Source organism: Littorina saxatilis, linkage group LG17 (genome assembly GCF_037325665.1).
Source record: "Littorina saxatilis isolate snail1 linkage group LG17, US_GU_Lsax_2.0, whole genome shotgun sequence".
NCBI lineage: Eukaryota > Metazoa > Mollusca > Gastropoda > Littorinimorpha > Littorinidae > Littorina > Littorina saxatilis.
The window spans coordinates 2,941,893-2,951,765 of NC_090261.1; the positions used below are offsets into that span (position 1 = coordinate 2,941,893).

General features: G+C 43.3%; 1 long non-coding RNA gene across 1 annotated transcript; it reads right to left on the minus strand.

Annotated features, from left to right (window-relative positions):
* Nucleotides 1–7,232: 7,232 nt before the first annotated feature.
* Nucleotides 7,233–8,753, minus strand: LOC138952694 (uncharacterized). Its single transcript, XR_011451407.1, has 2 exons — nucleotides 8,226–8,753; nucleotides 7,233–7,453 (listed from the first exon to the last, which is right to left on the minus strand). It is a non-coding gene; the product is annotated as an uncharacterized lncRNA (long non-coding RNA).
* Nucleotides 8,754–9,873: the final 1,120 nt, after the last annotated feature.

The following is a 9,873-nucleotide window of genomic DNA, read 5'->3' on the forward strand; positions in this document are numbered from 1 at the left end:
ACCGTCTCAGGAATGTATAGAACCTGTTCACCAAGTTTGGTGACGATCGGTCCGTTCATTCTTGAGATCTATATGCGAACACAAACACACAAACAAACAAACAAACAAACACATCGACCGAATCCTATACACACCCCTATACCGGGGGTGTAATAAAAAATAAACAGATAGACTGCCAACGTTCCAACATTCAGAATCAAACAACAAGAATGGTGGGTAAAGAAGTAGTTACACAAGGTTCATACAAATCAAGATCATTGTGGTGAGTAAACAGCCTTGACAAATATTATCAATACATATAAGACAGTTCGAGGTACGTTTACAGTACAGCCATCATGCAGCAACTTTGCAAGTGGATGACAGGCCTGAGTCTGCAGCGAATCGCTCATTGAAACCAAAATATCTACGTATGTGATTGAAGCGTTGTCCATTGGTTCTCGACAGTGTACGGTCCAAGGAGGACGGATGGTCATTCCAGGGCCAGTCTGTGACCACAACTGACTGCTTTCCCTGAAGACTTTAAATGCGTCTGAAGTTGCACTGCTTACAAGAAAACGCACAGTCGTTTAAACATGCTTGATACATGATGTGGATTCTGAAGAGGTAAAGTGGGCGAGGTTTGGTGCAAGGGAAGAAAGTGGTTAATACATTCTACCACCATATCGCCAGTCTGAGTTTACCCATCCTATCTTACGATCAAAATTGTTCACATCCGAATGTCAAATACTGGCACATGGTCCAAAAGGGACTGACAAAAAAAAACTAAAACTAAACCACCCATCAACAATGCAATGGTGTGATCCAATAACAGCTGATCCACTCAGATTGTCCACACCACTAATCACTGACGATTAACCACATGGCCAAATTATCACCACGTGCAAAACGTCTAAGCCGTTGGCCACAAAGTAACATCAGAAGGAAATGCATTTTGTTCGATAATGAAGGCTTGAGTCGCAGTCCGTTGACTGCCAAATTACCCGTCCTAACGCACACACGCTCACACACGCACAACTGTTCAATCTCTTTGAGAACTTGCTTCCGTTTTCAGTAATCTGATGATACTCTTTTGCTAATTTTTATTCAAATTTTACGACGTTCTCCGGTGTGTGTGAGATTGTGGGCATTGGATTTTCTAACGACCAAGCTCGTCATAACTCCTTGGTGCGCATGACGGCAAGCTACTTCCGTTACCGCCAACCGTCGCCCCACCATTGTTGTCACGTGTTTTATTAAAGAAGTTAACCACCCGTGGAGAATGCCATCATCAGTGTAATGACTGGCTGCTCACCACACGCACGCGCAAAGGGTTTGATGTGACGTTGTCCTCGTGAAGACAATGGCTACGGAAACCGCATTATCTGCTCTGAAACTAACTGACAAAGGCTGATTCTGCGGTTTAATTTAGCCGTATGCATCATAAATATTACGAATGAGGTTGTAGGATGCAAAATATCCGTCTGAAGATGTTAGTTTCTGTGTCAGTCCTGTGTTGACAACTCTTCGACAAGCGCTTAAAACTGTACCCACGGAATACGCGCTATATAAGCTTCATATTGATTGATTGATTGAAAATATGGCGATGGCAGGCCGACGATTGCACGCGCACCTCCATTCGCGCAATCCCGTCTTTCTTTACTTATTTAACACACCCACATCAACAAAACAACAATACAACAACAACAATACAACAACAACAACAACAATACAACAACAACAACAACAATACAACAACAACAACAACAACAACAACAACAACAACAACAACAACAATACAACAACAACAACAACAACAACAACAACAGCAGCAAGAGGTAAAGAAACGAACACATTTACAACGTGTGTGTGTAAATACATGCGTGTGGTCGTGCGGGCGCGTGTGAGCAGGTGCTTGCGTGTTCGTGTGTGTGCGTGTGAGCGTGTGTATGTGGCTAGCGTGAATCCAAATACGGTCAGAGACAAGCACCCCAATTGCACGAACGCCGAGGAAAAATATGTTAACACGATAACCTGGATAACCCTTGCGCAATCAATTTGTTACCGCTGCGCAATATTAATGTGCAGGCACTTTAGCCGCTGTCTGATACATTATCAGCCAGCCATCTGTGTGTGTGTGTGTGTGTGTGTGTGTGTGTGTGTGTGTGTGTGTGTGTGTGTGTGTGTGTATGTGTGTGTGTGTTTACTAGAGTGCGTGCGTGCGTGCGTGAGTGCGTGCGTATTTGTTTTTGTTTAATAGAGAGAGAGAGAGAGAGAGAGAGAGAGAGAGAGAGAGAGAGAGAGAGAGAGAGAGAGAGAGAGAGAGAGAGAGAGAGAGAGAGAGAGAGAGAGTGAGAGAAAGAGAGAGAGTGTCTGTCTAAGCTGAACCTTTTCTTTTATGGAGTTTGTGAACTTATTTCTCGTATAAAATGTGTCGCAGCTGTACAAATGGCTGTCTGTGCAGAGATATAAGTTCATTATATATACTGCTCGTTTCGTCATCGAACGGTCTTATTGGGTTATTATTGCCCCAAATGATACAAAATACTATACTCCAGGGAAGTGGTCCCATAACATCGTAACATTTTGTGTCGAGATCAGCAATACTGTAAAAATAAAACTCTTTTACATACATCTAAGCATTCTCGTGCATGCAAGCGATCATTCTTACCAATCAAATGTGCAGGACTACAACCTCACAACAAATCCAGCATATGCGACGAGCATCAAAGCAATCCATCACTGTCTTCCCTGCCGATCTGTCCGCCCACAGCTAGGCGCATACACGCATCTCATATTTCACGTGCTGTATGCATAGATAGCTTGACCTTGACCCCCCGCCTGTCGCTTGCTTGCCCACACAGGCAATTTGTTCTCATCACGGCCTTATATTGCCAGGTTTGGGATCTCGGGGGGTGTCCTGAGATGAAGCAAGAGGTTGTGTGGGGAGGGCGACCTCTGACGACAACCAATTGGATCAGAGGCCACGTTATTGGATCTTACGAGACGCTTATTGACAGATAAGAGGCGTCTCAATGAAGTGAGCTTACTGTGAACCCTGGTCCCTGACTGGAGGCCCATCCATCGCCGTCACACTCACTGCTGACTTCACGGGGACACCACAATAATGGACAGGGTCTGGCGTGGCCGTGACGGTCGTAAGATCTTACGAGTAGGATCGTAGTGTCGTGGTCTGAGGTGCACGAGGAAGTAACCACCCAAACGGGAGCCATCCGGAGTGTTGGATTGAGATTTGTTGTCATTTCAACCAATCAGACTCTGCGGTTTGTTCTCTCCCGTTTGGGTGGCACCCACTTTCGGTTCGTGCACCTCACCCCAGGTGTTTTTTTCTAAATCGATTAGTTGATAGCGCGATTGATGAATATAACTGTCATGCTTTGATGTGAAAAAAACAGGAATGAAAAGATAATTAAAACTTCATACACAATGCAGAGATAAAAAAGTCAACAGTAATCAACAAGAGGAACAGCAGTATAACCATCAACACAAACACATCAAACAAAAACAGGACTTGAAACAGCAGAATTAAAGCTAAACCATAGCGAAGACTTTTACTGAATGGATTACATTTGGATAAGATTACCTTTGGCTTTGCAAACATATATCCTATCAAGTAAACAATAGGTCGTAAAACGACAATACCAAGGGCAGTAATAACTACCCGCAGTAGCAGCAAGAATCTGAATTCTTAAGGATGAAAGTCGCTTGTTCATTTCAATGTTTGTTATTCTCTTGGGTGCCAGGAGATAGGTTCCGAATAACTCTATAACACATGTCGTATGTATTTAGAGCGCTTACTTCCCTTTGTGTGTCATATCTACAGTAGCAGCAGAAGGCGACATCAAGCGATACAGAACTTGAACATTTCCTGCTCGTTCTCTTGTGTATATATTTCTCTCTCGCGTCTTTTTTCCCTCGTGCTGTGCAAGTGTTTTCGCACTCGCAAAAAGAGGACCACTCGTCTTCGTTAAAGAAAAGAGGAAGAGGTAATCGGTAGAAAATAGCATTTACATCGCCTTTTACGAAGCTGCTCAGACGAGCGAAAAAGGGAAAAAAACCATCAGAATAAAAAGCCAAGGGTTTGATAAGGTGATTTAAAGAACAGGGAATTGGTAAGGGCTAAATAATGCATTGATCTTTTCTTGGATTCACCTTTTTTCTTTCCAGTTTTCTTGAAAGAGCTTTTGGGTTAAAATAGTCTGATTTACTCTCTAAACCGGAAGTGACTGTGGCATTTGCCTGGCAGAAAAGAATATAAAATGGAGAGAGAGAGAGGAATCCAGCAAATGGCCTGAACTAAATCTTCGCTCTCTTGTGGTTTTTTTTTCTTCGTTTCTTTGTTCAAGTCTGGTCTTGTGTAATACTGCAATTATCTCGTGTTCGCTTCGTTCTCTTGTACTGAGTAAAGTAACGTGCAGTGCGTTATTGAATCACATACGCCTGTTGCGAGCGTGAGGAGGAGCAATGGACGGAAATCCTGTTAGAGTTTATGCATGTGCATGCTTCTTCTTCCTGATTACCGAAGAAACGGGTTCCTTTTCTGTCCTTTTTTCTCGCCTGAGGACTGGACGGAACACACAAGAAGAACTTGAACAGACAGGGAAGACAGAAAAGGGTGGAGGTGCAAGGGGGGGGGGGGGGGGAGGAAAGGGGGAGGGGGGAGTTCCAAGTTGACCGTATCCCAGTCGGTCGCATTATGTTATCTACTCCCAGTATGGCGAATCCCACTTGGCCGCATCCCGTTTTGGCCGCTAACCCCTTTTGCACTTACAAAAGGAGTAACATTGATACAGGTTATCCCAGACTTTGAAGTCAAAAATGGCATTAAAAACACCCACCCTTTATGGCGTCAGAGAAGAATGACACCTACACCGCACAGTATGCCTTACCCTCATAGTTAGACAATTTACGTGAACAAAACTGACTGTTTAGGATACAACTTTAATTTTGTCTTTCTTATGACATACAAAAGGTCTTCCGTTTCAGCTGTTGTCCATTTTAAGTCAGGAACTTTACCTTTGTGAATTTGATCTGTATGGGTGTCTGTGTTGTAGGTTCCATTGTTCAGACACTGCTTTATGTAAAATGTTTGTTGAAAAGGGTTGGAGAATGGATGGCCTTTCTGGTCATATAACTGGTTGGCTCACGTAAGTGTAGCCTATGCGATCGTAACTTTGTCTGTCTGTGCGTGCGTGCGTGCGTGCGTCTGTGCGTGTGTATGTCTGTGGTAGAAACTCTAACATTTGAAGACGTCACATTACATTGACGTCACATTATGACGTAAGAGGGTTAGACGTCACGCGAAGGAAGTACTGACAGTCTCGGTCATTATTATTTTGAGCGCGCCGAGACTAGTTGGCAGTCGTGTCCTTGTAAGTAGGCTACATGCAGACAGACAGATCTAGATCTAGTGTCTCGCTTTCTTGCACAGTTTCACCTATGCTCTTTCTGTGTGTGTGTGTGTGTGTGTGTGTGTGTGTGTGTGTGTGTGTGTGTGTGTGTGTGTGTGTGTGTGTGTGTGTGTGTGATTGAGTTTGTGTTACTGTTTGTCGATTTCTTACGTGAGCCTTGATGGCTTCGCCTCTTGTTTTTACAATAAACTGCCTCATCACAAAGATCTGAACTCGAACACATGTGCCTAGTTTTTATGACGGGCAGTATGGAAAAGTTGTTCTCTTGTAATGCCCTCTCTCCTACACCATTACACCAGCATCAACTTGAGCTTGTTGCACTAAGCTGTGTTCCAAGCCTGCAACCTTTTAGAAGATTGTTTTTTTAATGTCCATCCTGTCATTTAACGCCAGGCACAATCACGATCCCAAACACGACACCCTCATTCAAGCTCACCCAGCCAGAAACTCGTTGAGCTTCCACTCCAGCATCATCTTATGCTACGTCCAAATGTTTACCCGGCCTCGACATCGATTGGGTGATTTGTCGCAACGTATACCGAACATCCCTAGCACCTTCCCTGATTTACTCTTATGGAAAACTCTGTAAGCCTTAGCTGCTGGACTCGCTATCCGTTGCGCGCTTCCTGATTCGCTCTCATGAAAACGCCTTCAGGTTTGGCTGTTAGGCTGGCCATCCATTGCTTTACGACAAATTTGCCCTCATGAAAAACGCCGTAAGCTTTTCCCTTTACGCTAAAACTTACAGCCGGGGGTAATACGTGCTGGACGATTTGCCGCCACATACAATCTCCTCCAGAAACACCCCCCCCTCCCCCCCGCCCCCCATCCCTCTCCTCGCGCTTGTTGAGTCGATCCTCCAACGTCTTTACTGCCCACAGCACCCGGCCATCTGATGAACTCTGTCCCCATCCGTCACTCCCATCTCGCCGCTTCGTCGTAAGCCTCCTGCACCTATGGCTACTTAATGAAGCCGGGCCCAGGCCCATCTCATTACCTTGCAATTTGCCGCTGATGTGCTGGGCTCTTCAGGCCGCCCTGGTGTTAACGGCAACATCTTATATGCCATAAACATGTCTTCTGTCCCCCGCCTCTCTGGGAGCTGCGTCGCGGTGCGTGTTTTGTGTTTTGTTGCTGCATCAAGTGGTGGGTTTGGTCCGTGGGTAAACGCTGCTTTTGTGTGTACGTCTACTCTTAAAAAAACTAAAACGATTTTCATTTTTTTGCTGCACCAAGTGGTGGATTTGGCCTGTGGGTGACAAATGGAAATATTTTTTTAAAGGTATACATACACACATAGACCGCTTTTACCAGCGGGCCAAATCCAGTTGATGTGTGTTCGTCTACCCTTAAAAAAAGATTTCGATTTGTTTTCTCACTTAAAAAAGCACCCCACCTTGTGACCTTCCTGATCTTCACTTCTCTCAGGACCCTACATAATCCGTTGTTTTGGTTTTTGAATTGTTTGTGTTGAGGCTAGTACTTCAAGAAGTGGACGCGAGACGCATTCCATGTGTTGAGGTGTTCCAGATGTTTGATTAAATATACTAAATACACACAGTTCCTACTCCGTTCCTATAATCAAACCGTCCTTCGGAGCTTTCAGAGAAACCTTGTGGTTGCTATTTCGTAGCAAAGGAGAACAAGAGGCGAAGCCTTCAAGGCTCCCGTAAGAAATCAACAAACAGTAACATAACACAAACTCACTCACTCCGTAACACACACACACACAAACACACACACACACACACACACACACACACACACACACACACACACACACACACACGCACACACACACACAGTTAAAACTAACGCATCATATCAACTCCATGTATAATTTTCAAAAGAAGGCAAACAGATAAAATGACTAGGGTAATAGGTTAGGTACCTGCCATGTGGGCACTTTTTCCACTGCTGTCCTCAGTCCTATACTTTTCATCAAGACTTGTCACCATGCCGAGTAGATCTAAATTCGGAAGTCTTCATGTGGCTGAGGCATATATCTGACATAGCGTCGATCTTGTTGTAGGTTAACCTCCTTTCTGAAACAAATGGCAAAATGCGATTAGTTATGATGACTACAACCTACACAAATATAAACAGTGTTTTGAAACAGAATAGTCAGGTTATACAAGCCACTTTACCTATGCAGCATGGTAACCCTACAATATGCGAAACATGTCGACTGCAGCAGCCTGGTTCTTAAAATAATTCTGACGGTCAACACAGCCAGAAATGCCAACAAAGACAAGAAAGCTGTTGCAAGGTAAGCTTACCAAACGTTACATAGCGAATCATATGATAGTGCGTAAACAGCAAACAGTAGATCTACAATCAAAGAGAGGATCGAGTCTGGAATGAAACGCGATACAGATCTAGCATTCAAAAACTGTCTTTCACGTTCAAGGAAGTTGTTGCAAAGTACTTAAGACTTACTAAATTGTACAGCCAAAACCATGACAGTGCATGTTTTGAATCTGAGGAAAAAATCGTGATCATTTTGACTTTGAGAACAGATTCATTCCGTTTCCTTATATCTGCATGTTCAAGTAAATGGTGGACAGTTTTTTTCGGGCAGAGTAAACTTAACTTGAGACTCTACTGCAAGTCTTGAAATTCACATAAATCGAACCACGAGCAAAGACATCCAAACATTACAGGCACTTTAGATCAACTCATTTCACTAGAGGTGACTGCCTAGCACTGTGTTTGACATCCGTGTCTGCTGAAATAAAAAGAAATTAAAACAAAACGGATTAACAGTAGGTGACACGTTATCAGAGTGGGAGACACTAGATCTGTCTCTGAACTTACCGGGATACGGCTGCAAGATCGACACTGACTGCCGCGCTTTCGACAGCTCTTCCTCGCGTGGACATTGGAAACACGCTGTGCAGATCAAATTGTAGGAAATCTCCCTTTGGTATCTTCTTTATTTACTTTTCTGGAGCTTAGAAACCGAACAACATGAAATCGTCTTCCCCGGCGAATCGGCGAGGTGAGAACTGGACCACAATCCTTCGCGCGACCCCTGACCTGATCTTGACACCTGACCTGCCGTCTACATGCCAAACACGACACAAACCAGTCAACTGCTTGTACCCCTTCAAAACCCCCCACCACCCGTTTTCTTTGGATACACGCTTTAACTACACACATGCCGACACAATGTTGATCATTGCTTCAATAATTTGAAGATGGTGCTTGAAAATTAACCACGTGAAATGAGTATTTCGGTGTTTAGCCAAAAATGTTAAAGTTTCTACCACAGACATACATACATACATACATACATACATACGCACGCACGCACGCACAGACAGACAAAGTTTACCATCGCATAGGCTACACTTACGTGAGCCAAAAACATGTTTTCATGACTCACTAAGTACGTTAAGGTATTTGAGCCATGATAAATATTGTTCCTGCTTTCATTTTCCTTACTTGATATAAGTCTAAAACATGAGGCTTTTTTATATAAACATCAGAGACTGTTTTCCAATAGCCCAGCGTCAATTGTAAATGATGACAAAAGCAAAACTAAACACGGTTACGTATGGAACCGGCGCGGAGGGAATTACTTAACATGGGCACAGAATGGCAGTTTACGCTCGCCTCAAATCTCGTTTGTACGTCGCGAGGGTGCGACATTTCACGAGATTTGGCTCTTATCTTGTGCTAATTTGTCGACTGGCGGACATAACTGCGTAATCTGAGTCTACGCATTGGCTGCAAAGTGAGAAAGCATTACCATGGGCCTGCAAAAAAAAATAAAAAAATTCCACGTTCAAACTTCGTTTACTTTCTGCAGAATATTTCCGTTTTTCCGTTGCCAAACTGCCGCCAGCAAAAGAGACATCCCATTGCTCTCGTCAATCGCCATTACCTCGCCATCAATATAAATTTCAATTAAATATTGAACAAGAAAAAGACGTACGATACTGTATGGAATCCATCTAGCAATTCAGCATTTGATGCAGTTTTCAAGATAACGACCCTCCGGCGATTTCTAAATAACCTAATTTCACGGTTGAATTTCCCTGGGAACCTGATAGAATCCCGCGTCCATTTTCTATCCGACTCCTTTTTGTGGTCTGCAAAAATAATTTGATTGCCCCAACTACATTTTGCTTTCCTAACTCCTTAAAATCTAAAAGTACAATAAAAACATTCAAATGATTTAATTTCATTTTATCTTTGTTCAAATCTAAGCTTTCGGTTCCATGCGGCAGCCATAGAAAGAGAAAATGAACAAGAAATAACATAAAAACAACACCAGCAAACAAAGTAAAAGTAAGGAAAAAAGGTAAGAGCTAGTGGAAAAGGCATAAGAAAGATGACTTGAGAAAAACGTGGTAAACAGGGAAGAAGAAAAACAGCATCAAAATCATAAAAAGAGATAACATTCTGAAGAATGAAAATATAATATTATTTCAGCTGCATCAAAGGAATCAAAGAGGGC